At 34.1% G+C, this 18,243-nt stretch overlaps 1 long non-coding RNA gene across 1 annotated transcript; it reads left to right on the forward strand.

The window, feature by feature from the left end:
• The first annotated feature begins 489 nt into the window (after positions 1-489).
• LOC110109808 lies at positions 490-953 on the forward strand. The gene is made up of 3 exons (XR_002304625.2): positions 490-670; positions 780-802; positions 902-953. It is a non-coding gene; the product is annotated as an uncharacterized LOC110109808 (long non-coding RNA).
• Positions 954-18,243: the final 17,290 nt, after the last annotated feature.

Here is an 18,243-nt window from a genome sequence, read left to right on the forward strand (position 1 = left end):
CTCCTTGCCTTGCCTTGAAAGCTTCCGTTATTACTCCTTCAAGTTATCTTCCGTTATTACTCCTTCAAGTTAGTGTTCCTGATAAAGATCAACAAAACCTTAGATTAAGTAAGAGCAATTGTTTCCACAAAAAAGGAGTTTTTGTGTTACATCTTCTCAGGCTCCGCAAGTAAAATGGAGAAGGGAAATACCTAATGAGATCGCCTGTGTTGCCACTTGCAAAAAATGCCGCAGTGCAGTTGGATTCGCAAAAGGAGCAGATAGATTCGCAAACTGTGCGATTCAAACCGAGAGAGGAAGGTGCTCTGCTCGAGACAGGGCTTCCCGCGCAGTTTCGCGGTTTCTTTTGATGGGAGTGGAACGGAGTGGTAGTTTTGATGAAGGTTATGATTTTTAAGTGGTGTATATGTAAATAAAAAAATCTAGGCGTTAGATATGTAAATAGACTTATTTTAAATGTTAGGTAATTAAAAATCCCAAAAAAAGAAAAGCCTCTTGGCATACCCAAATTACGGGATTCGGAAATACCGCAGGGCTTGTCTCATTTGGCTTCTGCGTTCTTCTTAAGCGGGCGCACAGAGAGAGAGAGAGAGAGAGAGAGAGAGAGATGGTTGTGACGAAAGAAGAGGTTGTAGCCGCCCTCACTTCCTCTCTCAGCCCTTCTCATCTTGTAAGATTAATGATCAATTACACATTGTTTCACTTTCAGTTTTAATTTCGCCGCTGAAATCCCTGACCTTGTTCCTTTTTTTTTCTCTTCCGGTTTTCTTTCATTTCAGCAAGTGATCGATACATCCGGGGGGTAAATATACTTCTTCTTGTAGTTTCCACCTTCCTTTTTTCCTGAATCGAAACTTTTCTTCTGAATTTATAAATCTTTCAATTCTGAATTTTTTTTTAGATGTGGAGCGAGCTTCGATGTGGAGGTGGTCTCGGAGAAGTTTGAGGGGAACCCCTTGGGCCCACCCGACTCCTGGTTCCCCTTCGGCAGTCCGCCCAGGCAGGCGGGTTCTCCGCCTGCAGTAAGTGAGAACCGGCCCTTTTTTGGGCCGGTGCTGCTATGGACCGGACCGGTCCATCATAGTGTTTAGGGATCTAGGATTGTTTATAAATAACCTCCTTATTAGGAGAGGAGGGGGAGTTAGTCAGCGAGGGCTTGTAGTTTGATATGCAATTTTTCCTCTGTTATGACAAAAAGTTTTGCAGGTTTTCAGCAATTCTAATGGCAGAGTCTATTAAGGATCTGCTATGATTGTAAGTTTCTTAAGCTGTTGTTTGTTTGGTTTATCGGATGGCAGATTAAAATAGCTTTCCAAGTTCGAAGATGTTTTTTATTATGCCATGTATATTTTAGTAGTTTTTGCTTCTTGTTCCTTTTGTTGGATCTCCTCTTTAACAGTAGTTGATATTTGAGCTGCTTTTGACCTTGAGATGGTTGCTATTTTGATCTTTGAAGTGGAGGATTCATCTGCCTGTTTTCTCTTTTGGATGTTTATCATTCTAGATCGAGTTGGTTGCTCATTGTTCGGAGAAAAATTCTTTAGCTAGTTTTTTTTTTTTGAATTTCTTTTAAGAGCTCTCTTTTTTATTCATCAGGACATGACAATAAATCAGTAATTAAATTATAATAAAGCTGATTTTGTTTTGAAAAAATTCAATATACGTAGTTCTTGTTCTTTGAAAATTCTCTTATGAATCATGAATAGTTTCTTGACTCAAGAAACTATGTGCCTGCTTTTATTTTTCTCAATTATAAAAGGCTTTTGATACCATTATGTATTGCAGGTAATTCCTTATAATATGCATAATATTTAGTTTCTATTATGGTAAATCTATTACAATATAAGCAATGATTTCATTTTCTTATTTTTTTTAGGCAAACAGTGCTCCTGACGAATTTTTTTGTGGAAATATCCGTTTATAGTACTTAAATTTTAGGGAAATAAAGTATTTTTTTATTCAAAAATTTCTCTTTTTTCAATATTTGAAAGGCTTATCTATGTTTTAGTGTTTCATCTTTTGAGTTTGTTCTTCAAGATTTGCTTATTTTGCATTTCCTTTAGCTTTTCTTAATTTAATAATCTTAAGAAACTCTGAAGTTGCTTCACACTTTTGAATTCTTCATAAAAATACCTTATCCTTTGATGTATGTGCTGTTATAATTCAGCTTGAACATTTGCTCTTTTTTTTCAACAATTTGTTTCTTCTTTTTTGAATAATATAATTTTCTTTGGACTAAGAATAACACCATTATTAAGAATATAATTGTTATATATAAAATATTATCTTTGTTTTAACATTTCACCTTAATATTTTTTAAAATAATGTTTTAAAATTAATTGAATTAGGATGATAGGTTTTAGTTTTGTTGACACATTTATATGAGTTGATGCCTTCATCAAGATTTTTATACACACTTTGGTGTTGTGTTAAGTCATAAACCCTTTAGTCGCTTAATATAGGGAGTTTGTTGTTAGGTCGACAGCTTGTTATAAAATTATTTTATGCTGCATGAGGGGTGTCAATGAATGACAAAATTCGATAACTTGACCTGTATTGGCCCAAAAAATTCAGGTTCGGATTGACTTATTTGATAAACGGATCGAGTTCGGGTTATGTTTTCTGATCCATTTAATTATCGGGTTGATCTGCCAACTCGAGAATGACCTGATTTTGACCTGCAAATTGTGAATTGGAAAATTAGATATGCATATAGGAATGTTGTATGATAATTAAAGTTTAGAATAATTATATATTAATTGTAATATAGTGAAAAAAGTCCAAATAAATAGGTTTGAAAGCTGTAATTTCGTTTAAATTATTTTGCTCATTGATCGTCTCAGCTAGCTATATAATTTTTTTTTAATGTAATGGGTAATGGGGTGGGGTCTTCCAAGTTTAGGGTAGGTTAGGTGCGGGTTCAGGGTTTTCACTCGTTTACTAAATGAGTCAAGTTCTGATTGGGTGGTTTAATGCTGGCCCATCTCGATAACCTGACCTGAATTGACCCAATAACTCGCTCAAATTGACTTAGACTTGACCGAATAACCTGTTTTGCATCAATTGTTATTAGTTTGTGCTTAATTGTTGATCTATTTTTCTATAGTAGGAGTAGGAATAAAATATTATCCTGGCAAGTGTCAAATGGCAAACCATTGTTCTTTACATTTTATAGGAATCGTATAATTAAATATCTAAAATACCACATGAATTATTATTATTATTATTATTTTCAACTTTTAGTAGCTCTAGTTTATCTCCGCATAGAACTTGAGTTAGAGTTCAGGATTAGATATTCAATGCTTCCATTAGATTCTAGAGGCATCACAAAAAATTGAGTGTTAAGAGTGTGCCCTAGGAGAGAGAGCCAATCTCATTAAAAAATGAGGCCAACAAGTATACCTAGTGTAAAAGAGATTATATAAAATTACATTCATTATTTATTTTATAGCAACAATGCATGGGCTAACATTTTTTATATTTTGATCTATGACCCTTGTAAAAGTACAAATGAATATATATATTTATTCTAGCACAAAAAAGTAGCTATGCTAGTTATGCGCTAATCATGAGACTTAGGTTTTGTTTGGGATTGTTTTTTTTTTTTCTTCCTGTTTTTAAAGCATCTTTCTATTATAAAAAATTTTAATTTTTATACTAAAAAGTTATTTTAAAAAACAATAAAAAGTCGTCCCAAACGAAACTTTAATTAGTCACAAAAAGCTGTATGCCAACACCAAAATGAATCTATTACAAAATGGTGAACTATAGTATAAGAACAACTAATCACAACACCTAAGTGCATAAGAAAAAAACTTTAGTATAGTCAAAAAGGGTTATCATCCGACTATGGGTGTCAATTCGGGTCATTTGGTCGTGTTCAGGTCAAAGCCGAATTTGACCAGCCCATTTTTTACCCGACCCTTAACACGACCTGATTCAGGTTTCGGGTCATTTTTCTTGACCCGAACTCGACCCGGTTCGGGTTTGGGTCATCCCAACCCGAAAGTAAATAGATACATTGAAATATGAGATTTAAAAAATTATTTTGCAATTAAAATACATGAAATATTGCAAGGTAAGTAGGTAATGTATACTAAAAACTTGAAACTATTGCGTAAATGGCTTGACAAATTGAAATTACAATGTTACATTAATACATTTTTTACAAAATAACATAATAAATAATGTTTTAATACATTATATGATTGCAATTTACAAATAAATTCAAATTACATCTAGTAGACTCGAGCACACCTACACTCCAACATGAAGATATCATTAAAGTATTATACCTCTGACACTTCAATTTTAATTAACTACAAAAGAAAGATGGTTAAAACTTGAACACTTAAAAATTAAAAATCCTAAATAAATAAAAATCATAAAATGCTAAACAAAGAGAATATGAGATAGTATAACACAAAGCTTTAACAAATAGCTCAGGTAAACCCTTCAACTTATTTAGCAACTATAAAGTGAGTGAATAATGTATATTTGATTTTTCAAATTCTCTAATACCATCCAAGGCGACATTTTGCATTTAATTGAATTTAGTATCTTAGAAATGTCATCTGGTTGCAATAGTGAATAGTATTTACCTTGGCGCGCCCAATGGACGACAACTCTCACTTTTGGTTGACAAGGTTTTTCGTCATTGCTTGAGCTTTCATAGATATACACTTTACCTTAATTCATTATTCATCAAGCAAATGAATTGATCAAGCATTAGAAGTTCAAATTCACTGATTCAACAAGAAAAATCTTCTGTCTAATGAATACAACCATACAGGTTCAACATGCAAAATAGACACCAACAACAGGTTAATTCAGAACAACATAAATTATATAAACATATAATGAATGCCAATATATAATCTTTCGTCCAGCTCCAACCTCCAGCAGACAAAACCGCAAAAGAAACAGTGAGACACCAACAACAGGTTAATTCAGAAAGAATAAAACATATAATGATATATACATATAATGAATGCAACATATATGCTTCGGTCCAGCTCAAGCCTCCAACATGCAAAACCGCAAAAGAGACACCTACAACATAAAACATAAATATTAAAGGCTGAAAGCAGGTGTTTTGAAATCTGAAACAAAAAGCCACTAACAAGACAGAACGTGGGTTCAAAGAAAATACATATAAATATTAAAGGCTTAAAGTATGTAGTTCTTAGAAGTTAGAACTTCTTTCCCAACAGAATAAACTAGGGTACTCTTTTAACTGAATCATTGTCGTCTTTGCTACCAATTTCTTCCATATTTAAGTTCATGATTATGCCCTCAATTATACTCTCAAGTTCTGGATCAGTCATAAATACAAAGAAAATACGTATTACAATTGTGTTAGAATCCTCCATCAAAGAAAGAGAAGGATGAGTTCAACATTTATTAAAGTTATTGTAAATTCATCAAGAAGATGAATTAGTCAATTAGATAGAAAATAGAAATACACAATATCACAATAACTTTTGCAAATGCACCCTAATGAATGCAATAAACTGAACAGAGGAACACGAAATCCCATAAGAGCAAAAACCAACTCAGAGATCATCAACTTAGAAGTTAAAATTGCTGCATATAGCACACAACTACTCCAGAAAATGGAAAAACATAAGAAAACATTGCCAATTTTCCATAACATATAGGCATATAGCACACAACGGCTCCAGCAAGCAGAACAAATGGAGAAGCACTAATAACCCCATAAAACAGAAGATAACATTTCCATAACATATAGCACACAATGCCTCCAGCAAGTAGAAAAAACTGACATAACAAGTACGATGGACGAAGGACGACAAAGATAAAGCAAAGAGATATCACCTTCGAATCAGAATCAGATGTAAATCATGTAATCATATATGAATAAAAATCAATAAAGAATAAAGGATATATAGTGATAAATCATCTCCTCTAGGTTTTTTTAATCACGCACACTGCACACAGAATTTAGGGTTTCCATTTGAGAAGCTTAAATATGAAAAAAATTATGGAAACTCATAATAAAGAGTTAAAGACTAAAAATCTTGCAAAGTAATCATCCTAATATCCTATCATCACATTATCTCCAAATGCAAAGCAACAAAAGGTTTACCTAGTCTCGATATATGTCGGAAGCTTGCGGGGAAATACATAACTAACAGGGGAGAGATGGAGATTGAATTGTTCACCTACGATCATAGAAATCGAGCCTACAAGTCTATAACCAACACTCAATCACGAAGAATGTAGATGGAAGTCACGGAACTAGGGAAAGGACACATAGCGAAACAGAGAAGAGGAAAGGGCTAAACCCGAAGAGTCGAAGTTGAAAATCGGGCCGGCCCCCGCATTCCGTAATATTAATGGAAAATCAGGTCAAAATTGTATTTTTGGGTTGACCCGAACACGACCCGAAACTCAAATCGGGTCAAATATTTGAACCCGAACCCGTCCCGTTTTCTAATCGGGTCGACCAGAACCCGGAATTTTCGGGTCAGGTTTTCGTATCGTGTCCAATATTGACACCCCTAATCATCCCCTATGATTATGATGCAGTTAGTCTTGTTAACTTAAAAGCCAATAGACTCAAATTCAAAGATTCATGGATAGCAGCTACAACGACTGGCCTTCCTGCTCGTATGCGGCGTAGGAGCAGATCACTTGAGAATTATATTTAAATATTTAATATTTTACATTTTTGGATAATAATTGAAAAAAAAATTAAAACTGTCTATGCCGGTCTCAAGCCCGAACGAAAAAGTTGAGAAAAATTTTTAATAAAATATTTTAGGCCCCCCCTCAATAAATTTTCTGGCTCCGCCACTGTCAAAAAGGGTTATCATCTGGCTATGGGTGTCAATTCGGGTCATCTGGTCGTGTTCAGGTCAAAGCCGAATTTGACCCGCCCATTTTTTACCCGACCCGAACACGACTTGATTCAGGTTTCGGGTCATTTTTCTTGACCCGAACTCGACCCGGTTCGGGTTCGGGTCAACCCGACCCGAAAGTAAATAGATACATTGAAATATGAGATTTAAAAAAATAATTTTGCAATTAAAAACATGAAATATTGAAGGTAAGTAAGTAATTTATACTAAAAACTTGAAACTATTGCATAAATGGCTTGACAAATTGAAATTACAATGTTACATTAATACATTTCTTACAAAATAACATAATAAATAATGTTTTAATACATTATATGATTACAATTTACAAAAAAACTCAAATTACATCTAGTGGACTCGAACACACCTACACTCCAACATGAAGATATCATTAAAGTATTATACCTCTTACACTTCAATTTGAATTAACTACAAAAGAAATGTATAACTCATTTAACAACTATGAAGTGAGTGAATAATTAAAAATCCTAAAGAAATAAAAATCATCTAAACAATGAGAATATGAGATAGTATAACTACAAAGCTTTAACAAATAGCTCATGTAAACCCTTCAACTCATTTAACAACTATGAAGTGAGTGAATAATGTATATTTGATTTTTCTAATTCTCTATTACCATCCAACATTTTGCATTTAATTGAATTTAGTATCTTAGAAATGTCATAAGGTTGCAATAGTGAATAGTGTTTACCCCGACGCCCAATGGACGACAACTCTCACTTTTGGTTGACAAGGTTTTTTTATCATTGCTTGAGCTTTCATAGATATACACTTTACCTTAATTCATTATTCACCAAACAAATGAATTGATTAAGCATTAGAAGTTCAAATTCACTAATTCAACAAGAAAAATCTTTTGTCTAATGAATACAGCCATACAGGTTCAGCAGGCAAAATAGACACCAACAGCAGGTTAATTCAGAACAGCATAAAATATATACATATAATGAACGCCAACATATAATCTTTAGTCCAGCTCCAACCTCCAGCAGGCAAAACCGCAAAAGAAACAGTGAGACACCAACAACATGTTAATTCAGAAAGCATAAAACATATAATGATATATACATATAATGAATGCCAACATATATGCTTCGGTCCAGCTCAAGCCTCCAGCAGGCAAAACCGCAAAAGAGACACCAACAACATAAAACATAAGTATTAAAGGCTGAAAGCAGATGTTCTGAAATCTGAAACAAGCCACTAACAAGACAAAACATGGGTTCAAAGAAAATACATATAAATATTAAAAGCTTAAAGTAGGTAGTTCTTAGAAGTTAGAACTTCTTTCCCAACAGAATAAACTAGGGTACTTTTTTAACTGAACCATTGCCGTCTTTGCTGCAAAAAATTCCATATTTAAGTTCATGATGTCCTCAGTTATACTCTCAAGTTATGGATCAATCACAACTACAAAGAACATACGTATTTCAATTGTGTTGGAATCCTCCATCAAAGAAAGAGAAGGATGAGTTCAACATTTATTAAAGTTATTGTAAATTCATCAAGAAGATGAATTAGTCAATTATATAGAAAATAGAAATACGCAATATCACAATAACTCCTGCAAACGCACTCTAATGAATGTAATAAAGTGAACAGAGGAACATGAAATCCCATAAGAGCAAAAACCAACTCAGAGATCATCAACTTAGAAGTTAAAATTGCCGCATATATCACACAACTACTCCAGAAAATGGGAAAACATAAGAAAACATTGCCAATTTTCCATAACATATAGGCATATAGCACACAACGGCTCCAGCAAGTAGAACAAATGGAGAAGCACTAATAACCCCATAAAATAGAAGATAACATTTCCATGACATATAGCACACAATGCCTTGAGTAAGTAAAAAAAAACTGACATAACAAGTAACGATGGACGAAGGAAGACAAAGATAAAGCAAAGAAATTTCACCTTCGGATCAGAATCAGATGTAAATCATGTAACCATATATGAATAAAAATCAATAAAGAATAAATGATATATAGTGATAAATCATATCCTCTAGGTTTTTTTAATCACACACACTGCACACAGAATCTAGGGTTTCCATTTGAGAAGCTTAAATATGAAAAAAAATTATGGAAACTCATAATAAAGAGCTAAAGACTAAAAAACATGCAAAGTAATCATCCTAATATCCTATCATCATATTATCTCCAAATGAAAAGCAACAAAAGGTTTACCTGGTCTCGATATATGCCGGAATCTTGCGGGGAAATACCTAGCTAACAGGGAGAGATGGAGAGTTGAATTGTTCACCTACGATCAGAGAAATCGAGCCTACAAGTCTACAACCAACACTCAATCGCGAAGAATGTAGACGGAAGTCACGAAACTAGGGCAAGGGCACATAGCGAAACAGAGAAGAGGAAAGGGCTAAACTCGAAGAGTCGAAGTTGAAAACCGGGCCGGCCCCCATATTCCGTAATATTAATGGAAAATCAGGTCAAAATTGTGTTTTTGGATTGACCCGAACACGACTCAAAATTCAAATCGGGTCAAATATTTGAACCCAAACCCGTCCCGTTTTCTAATCGGGTCGACCAGAACCCTGAATTTTCGAGTCTGATTTTCGTGTCGTGTCCAATATTGACACCCCTAATCATCCCCTATGATTATGATGCAGTTAGTCTTGTTAACTTAATATTATACTTTTAATTAAATATTTGAAATATATTTGATAGCATTGAAAGAGTTTGAAACTAAATACATTTATTTTAATAAAAATTCAAAAATAGGAATAAAAGATTTTAAAAAATTTTGGCCTTTTGTATGGAAAAAAACAATCAAGTTAATTTTAAAGATGAATTAATATGACATGACTTGGTTATTTATGTTCCTGAACATATGATATGATGATTCTCATTCAATGGTATCATGATGCTTTTACTATACCTACGAGTACAATAATAACAGTAATAAGTTTTTAAACCACTACATGTGGTCGGCTACATGAATCATTTTTTTCCATTATGTTTCATAAAAAGATCATTTATAATACTTTCTAATTAAGTCTTTTTAGGTTTACGTCTACCTTTTGTAACATAGGTTAGATTTAATACATCTACTCTCCTAATAAGGTCATCAAAAGACTGCCATTTTATGTAACTAAGCCATCTATAATCTTATTTGCCATTGAAGTGACCTTTTCATGTATATACTCAATTTTCATTTTGTCTCTACGTGTAAAGCCACTCATCCACCTGAGCATCCTCATTTATGCAACACTTAATTTTATGTTTCTCTTTTAATGGTCAACATTCTACGCCATAAAGCATTGTTGGTCTTACCACCATCTTATAAAATATTTTCTTAAATTTGAGAAGTACTTCTCTGTCACACAATAGTCCTGATGCATTCATCTACTTCAACCATCCAACTTGAGTTCTAATAATAATATCTCCATCTATTTCACCATCGCTTTGAATAATAAACTCGAGATGTTTGAAACGTGCACTATTCTAATGACTTGGTCACTGATTGTCATAATCCCACTAATAAATATATGATTATTAAAAATTGCACTCCATGTATTAGGTTTTAGATATACTCAAATGAAAACATTTAAACTCTAAGGTTGACCTCTATAATTCAAATTTTTCATCAACTTCATCTCTAGTCTTATCCATAAGAAGAATACCATCAGCAAAATGCATACACCAGTGTACATCCTCTTATAAATGTTTAGTAAGAACATCCATGACTAAAACAAAAATAATTGGGCTTAAAGTTGATCCTTGATGTAATACAACTGAAATAAAAATATTCTTAGTGAAACCACCTTGTATTTGAACCCAAGTAGCTACTTTTATATACATATCCTTAATGATTCAAATATAAACATTATTAATTCCTTTCTTTTCTAAAACTCTCTACAGCACTTCTCTTGAAACTTTATCACATGCTTTCTCTAAATCAATAAATATCATATGTGGATCCTCCTTACTCTCTCTATACTTCTTTGTCGAACCTCTAAAGAACTGTATAACTTCCATAGCAGACCACCCGACACAAATCCAAACTACTTTTGAGAAACATTAGTATCACATCGTATCATGTGCTCAATTACTCCCCCATAATTTTGATGTACAACACATTAATTTAATTTCTTTGTAATTTGAACACTCTTGTGCATCACCTTTATTCTTAAAAATAGGAACCAACAAACTCGTTCTCCACTCATTTGGTATTTTTTTAGTCTTCAAAATAATATTAAGAAGTTTAATATGCCATGAAATTTTTTGTTTTCCTAACCACACTTCTATGAAAATATCATCATGTCCTTATTTTCCACACCTCGTTTTCTTTAAAGCATCTTCAACTTCAAGTTTACTAATAAAGCAGAAAATTTAGGATTGTAAAGTCACTAAAGTCAATCGTATTCTCATAACCTTCATTAAAAAGATTATCTAAATATCTCATCAACCCATAATAAATATCCTCTTCTAAGAAGAGCACTTTTGATATTCATCCTTAATACGTTTCACTTGAACAAAATTTTTATTTCTCCTATCTCTTTTCACGGCTAACTTACATACATATTTTCTTTTCTATATTATCTAATCTATTTTATGGATCACTAAAAGTTAATTTTTTGCAATAAACATTACTTTCTTATAATCCATAGATGCTCCTCTATATCTTTCCTAATTTTTCAAACTTGCTTTTATAGTAAAATGTCTTATTTTTTATATTTATAGTGAGCATTACATATTAAACATTTATTGCCTCTCATATATTAATTGTCATTCTCTTTAAAAATCAGGAATATGCAACTTCATATTAGGATATGGCTCTATAAATTATCATTGCATCTAATCCAAAATCCTCAATGTATGCTTAGAAGTACAAATTAATTTTAAAAATAAAAGTTGGTTTCTATTAAAGTTTTTAACATTAACAACTAACTTGGATGTGACATAAGAATGTTATTTTATTATCAATAAGTAGCAAATTTGAAGATACAATTTTCCATTTACAGCATTGATATGATAAAAATAAAACACATATTGAAGTCACACACCATCATAGTATTTTATATTGATGATTTGTATTACCCTAAATATGCCACCTTTCTGTTATCAGGAACACAGGCATTTGCATGTATTCCATCAATCGCTCTAATATACTCATATTTGACAAGATACAATTAGATCTTTGATAAGTTGTAAAATGTCATGATAAACTGTGGTAATAAAGGATACCTTAAAAAATATCATATATCAATAATCATGCAGTATTTCTCAAGGCATATTTTGAAACCCAAGATCTATATCTCACAATTTTAGTAGACAAACTCTCTGAAGTATCCAGCCAGTAAACAAATAATTAATGATAATCTCAATTGAATGTTCGAATTGACCACATGTTGCCCTTATTGATTCATTATGAGATAAAATGTATAAGATGATGGATAAAGACTTCAATTTATGCAGTACTAGATGAACTATAGGGGCTATAAACATTTTCCTTGTAACTCAAGAGATCAATAAAAATTGATTGTGGCACACAAAATTTATTATAAAGGTTTTGTTTGGGACGATTTTTCTATTGCTTTTTAAAACAGAGTTTTAGTACAAAAATTAAATTTTTTTTACTAAAGCTCTATTTTAAGAAGCAATAAAAAAGTCATCCCAAACGTAAAGCCAAAACCTCCCATGGTGACCTAACACTAGTTCATCAAATCATTTATCTCCAGTCTAAGGCTTCATTTGTAAGGGCTTTTATTGCTTCTTAAAATGGAGTTTTGTACTAAAACTTTATTTTAAGAAGCAATAAAAAGCCGTCCCAAACGAAGTCTAAGATGAGGCCATTCATGTGGTCTTGCAAATATATGCTCCATGGTACTCAAGGCACAAAGCAGCTGCAATTAAATTTATGTAATATATCATGTCTTGCGACTCACTCATCTCATTATCTTCCATAACTAGATGAAATTTAAAAATTTCATAAGTAAAAAAGATAGATATAAAGCTGATGACTAGATTATAAATGAACAAACCCTAAACCCTAAATTGCAATAGCAAGCCATTTTGAAAGCAAGTAGTTATTGCTATTGCAGAAGCAGGCTCAAACTCAGATTTTAAATTAGTGACAGAAACATGCTCAAAGTTCTTCTCAGCAGTTGATTAGTAATAGTTAACTGAACGAACAAGCATCATCAAGCTCGTTCGTAGGATATCATGCATCTTGATTTTCAAAAAAAGTGTAGTAAAATTATTTGCGGGGGCGGGAAAAATCCGCCGTAAATATTTCTGATGGATTTGCCATGTTGTCTACCATATGATCAACCTGCCCGAGATTGGAACCTTCTCCACTTGTAAACCATCTCCCTTCTCCACTTGACCGCGGAGACAAAACACAGGAAAGTAACCTTTTGTAGCAGACAAATCCGCCGCAAAATATGATTTGCGGTGCAAAATTAGGGGAGTCAATTTTTGACACGACCTAAAACCCGATCCGGAACCGACCTGGAAAAATCCGGGTTCGGGTCGACCCGTTTGTGAAACGGGTCGGGTTCGGGTTGACCCGACAACCCGAAATTGACCCAAAAATTCTTTGCCCGGGTCAGCTGCCCGCCCTGCCCGAAGATCGAGTGCCCTGCGCCTTTGCCCGAAGCGTCAGCTCGCGTGTGCGCAGGGGTCCCGAAGCGGTGCAAGTCCCGAACGGCTAGTCTCCCATGGGCGCGGGGGCGCTCCTGCGCGGTGCAAGTCCCGAACGGCCGAACCCAAGCCCAAGGGCCGAACCGCCGAAGCACCGCGTGACTCGCGTCGACGCCGTCGAGTCGCTTCGCTGGCTTCCTGCTCCGCCGTTGATGCCTGAAGTCGGGGCAGCCGGCTAGCTCGCTGCGGCGTTGCGGCGCCGCCTCACCGGAATTGGACGTAGCGACGGGAGCTCGACGCGTTCCTTCATGTCGAATTAGAAAATCCGTGTCGGGTCGGGTTGACCCGAACTCGAAGCGGGTCGGGTTCGGGTTCGAAAACCTGACCCGTTTTTAAAAATAGGTCGGGTTCGGGTTGACCCGAATAGTGTCGGTCAGTTCCGGGTTCAACCCGAACCTGACCCGATTTGACACCCCTACACAAAATAATTTGATCTAAAAAGTGCTATTGTAAAGTTATTTGCGGCAGGAATAATTCGCCGTAAAGTCCGCTGCAAATCCGTCGCAAACTGCTGACTTTCATATAGTGATTTTGAATAGAAGCATTAAGTATGGCCATCTATACTATGTATGAGTCTTCTAAAGAATCATTAGAATTCTGTATTAATTCAGAATCGCCATACTCATCTATATCATTAGGAAGATCTTAGATGGGAGCCAAAGCATTAGCACCAATAAGAACCACATCCTCATACATGCACATATATATAGATCCATGCACGGAATTTTCACCTCAAAATTTTCTTTCTACCAATCATTAGATAGCAATTGCCTTCTTTCTAGGATCTCAACCTAATCTAGTGGACCCTCACTTCAGCTCCTTTCATAATTTTTACTCTTTCTTTTATCAATCTAATTTGTTTTTTAGTTTTGTTATATCATATTCTCATCTTGAAAATTCTTATTAAATATTGACAGCTGATCGACAGCCCTTATTTGTTAAAATAGGTTATCGATCAGTCATCTATTTCAATTTATTTTAATCATAAATAACAAAAAATATTCATAACATCCCTCTCACTTGTCTTGAAAGTTATCATTAAATAGTGACAAGCCTATTTTTTTAATTTGGTTCTTGATCAGTTGTCTAATTCAATTTTTCTCATAGATGAATAACAAAAACTAGTCATAACATCCCTCTCCCATGACATACCCCCCCCCCCTAGTTTCCCATGTTAAAGCCTACTTGGTATACTATAAATGTCTGTGGGGGAAGTAAAACACTTAGCGAACACAAATAAGAAAGAAAAAAAGCAGCGAAAAGAAAAAACAACAAGATTTAACGTGAAAAATTTTGAGACCGGAAAAAAATCACGGAGCTACACCACATCAAGAAATTCACTATGAAAATTTATTAGAAATTGTACAAATCTCTCTCTCTCTCTCTCTCTATCTTCTTTTATCTCATCACCCTTGCATTGTTCATTAACTAGAACACATAAAGCAAAACATAGAAAAATCACCAAGGGACAAACCTCAATGAACAATGAGAAAGAAAATTGTCAGCTCATCTCGCAGTGCCGCAACGCTATATTTAGAGCACTGCAGCTCTCAACTTTCAGTCTCATGTCTGCCTGACAGCACTGCAGCGTCAAGGATTGGAGCACCACAATACTCCGCTTTCTGTCTATCTCCAAGCAAATTATATAGCGTTGTAGCACCACAATATTGTACGGTTGTACAGGAGGAGTACCTCCTCCAAACCCCCAATGAGTTCAACAGACTGAATCAAGGTCTAAGACAACACACAACCCGATTAATCAACACAATCAAATTCCACATAAAAACTAATATTTCCCAATAAATTTGAAGTTATAAAATTACAAATATATGACAAATTTTAATAAACAAATAAAAAGATGGTGTGAGTATTTGAGCTAATCCAATTTTAAAAATGCATCCAACAATAACTGGTTGGTCCGACATGGAAGAGCAGGGAAGAAGACGATGCCAGTCATACCATTTAGGAACAAAGCTGTTTATTGATCAAGTAAGCTCGAGCAGCTCGAGAAAGACAAAGAAGGTACATAGCTCATCTTGATTTATTAGATGAGAGCTTTGAAAATTTTGTTATAGAGTTTCTTAAAACCAAGAAGCGATCAAGTTGGCCAGACCCTTAGCAGGTTTTTATTATAGCCGCAGCTGGCAAGCAAGTGATAATGTTTGTTTTTTTCAGGATTTTGAGGGTTACACCCAACACTTTCATTAATAACATAATAATAGGATGTGTACAACTTCCACATAAAAAAAAAAACTAATAAGTGGTAGAAAAATAAAAGAAATTTAAGGACATTTCAATTACTTTCAATAGCTAATTAAAAAAACTTTTAAAAGAAAAAAAATGGGGCTCATAAAACGAACTTTTATTTTATCCAGTGAACGTACGCTCCTCTACGTTCGGTTTTAGACCAAAACAGCGCAATACCGAGTTTTTTTAAAAAACTCGGTACAACTCGGTACTCGGTACTCGGTATTGCGCTGTTTTGGTCTAAAACCGAACGTAGAGGAGCGTACGTTCACCGGATGTAATAAAAGTTCTCATAAAACACCCCAAAAAACCAAAATCAATGATATGGTAGTTGCCATCCAACATGGCTGGAAAGTTTAGTATCTGATCAAAAAAAAAAAAAAACAATGAAGCAAAACATGTTAATCCTCCTCATCAAACTAAGTAAAAATAGGTTATTGCAATAAATGCCCCAAAAGTAGATTCTTCCAAGGCAAAATTAAAGTGCTTTCACAAATATTTAGAATTAAAGGTAAATCCCTCTAGATATTCAATAAAGAGCTCCTCAGAGTATCTGTCAAGCATTAGTTCCATATAACCATGAAGGATATCAGAAAGGAGGGATAAGGCAAAGGAGAAAAGATCCTCCTGAAATCCACTACAAGCTCCAAACCAACAACAATTGATAGAATATTAGACTGAACAACAACTTTATAGCCCAAATAATTAAGAACTAAGATAACAAAACAAGTTTTTGATTCATTTTCAATGCAAATTTGCAAATTTCAAAAAAAAAAAAAAAAAAAAAAAAAAAAAAAAAAAAAAAAAAAAAATAACAAAACAAGTACATCCAACTATCAGTGCCAAGACCACAAGTATCCAACAATCCCAACAACAAACATGCTAATAGTGAAGGAAAAATAAAATGAGATATGTTGTCGTGGAATAAGTCTTCATTTTCCATCTCTTACTTTTGTATTTAATAGAAAATATAAATTTTTTTTATTAGACAGTGGTCATTAGACATCTTATTCCTGTAAATATGATTATTTCTTTCTTGGCATATAAGTAAAATGTGGTATGTACCGCAAGAAGCACAGATTTTCTAATAATTATATAAGAAATATAGTCAGAATAATTCAAAACTTTATTCATATCTCCTAAATGAAAAATTCTACAGATTTGGGAACCTTATGAAACATCTTAGAATATGATTGCTTATTAGTAACATAGTCTCTTCCCAATCAAAAGCAAAAGATAACAATCATAAATGGTAATCTTGATAACTTGATAAAAAAAAAGACATTAAGTGTTCGTTTGGGATGGCTTTTTTACTTATGTTGCTTTATGAAACACAACCCAAAGATCGTTTGGGGTCTAATTTTTAACTTCATTCTACAAATTTTTAATTTAGAGATGCTTTTTGTGACCTATGAAAACCTCCTGGGGCCTCTCGTGTTCCGCTGTTGAGCCTAAAAAATGATAGAAATATCCCGCTCATTCTATGTCATCCTTCCATGTTGTTGCATAAAGAACTTATCCTTTTTAAGTATCTCATACCATTTTCCTCAGTCAAATACAATGTTAACCAAAGGAACATTCATCTCCTTCAACCTTTTGTCAACTATAATGGGACTGGATGACAACGGTGCCTAGAACGATGAACCAAAGTTTTAACTTTTGAGCTCCTTTGGTGATACCCTACGCAAGTAGTGGAATTCGAATCCTCCCTACCTTCCTGAATAAAAGCTAGCCTATCGTATAAGCATTTTTTTCCCACGGAAGTCTTTCCTTCCGTCTATCCTGCCACATTAACAATGGCGGGTTGTTGCTTTACAGCTCCACCTACCTCCAACTATTCGTTGGCTTGTTTAGTGGTGGAAAATGAGCAACCAATCACTTTATTTATTATCAAGCACTAATGGAGTGCTAAGGAGAAATTATTACAAGTGGAGTCCAAATGTAGCTCTACCCCCGGACTCCAATGAAATCGTGATGCATGGATTAGACTCATGGACATCTAATATAGATGTCGTATTTTATTTTTCTTTTGCCAGCTCGATTGACCTGGCCCAGAGGTGGTAGTTTCGACTTTTTAAAAAATGCATTCACCATATCGTTCAAATTTAGATTTTAGGGTTGGCGCTTTTTTTAATGGAAAAATTTGCGAGAGCTGAATAAAACTTTTAATCACCTCTAAGAAAGAAAAAATGAGGAATGATTGATGAAGATGAATATTGGTTTGGAGGAGAACATTACGTTCTTCGAGCAGATGATATGCTCATAGGATGCGGAGGCTGAAAGGTGATATACAAATGACCAGGAAAGACTTGAACTTGAAAAAAATATAGCTTGAAGTAATGATAGGATTAGGATATGAAAGAGAAGTTACTTTGGTTGGAGGTGATGTAGGTTTTAACATACAAATTCCTCCCAAGTT

Source organism: Dendrobium catenatum, unplaced genomic scaffold, assembly GCF_001605985.2.
Source record: "Dendrobium catenatum unplaced genomic scaffold, ASM160598v2 fragScaff_scaffold_819, whole genome shotgun sequence".
In the NCBI taxonomy this organism is placed as follows: domain Eukaryota; kingdom Viridiplantae; phylum Streptophyta; class Magnoliopsida; order Asparagales; family Orchidaceae; genus Dendrobium; species Dendrobium catenatum.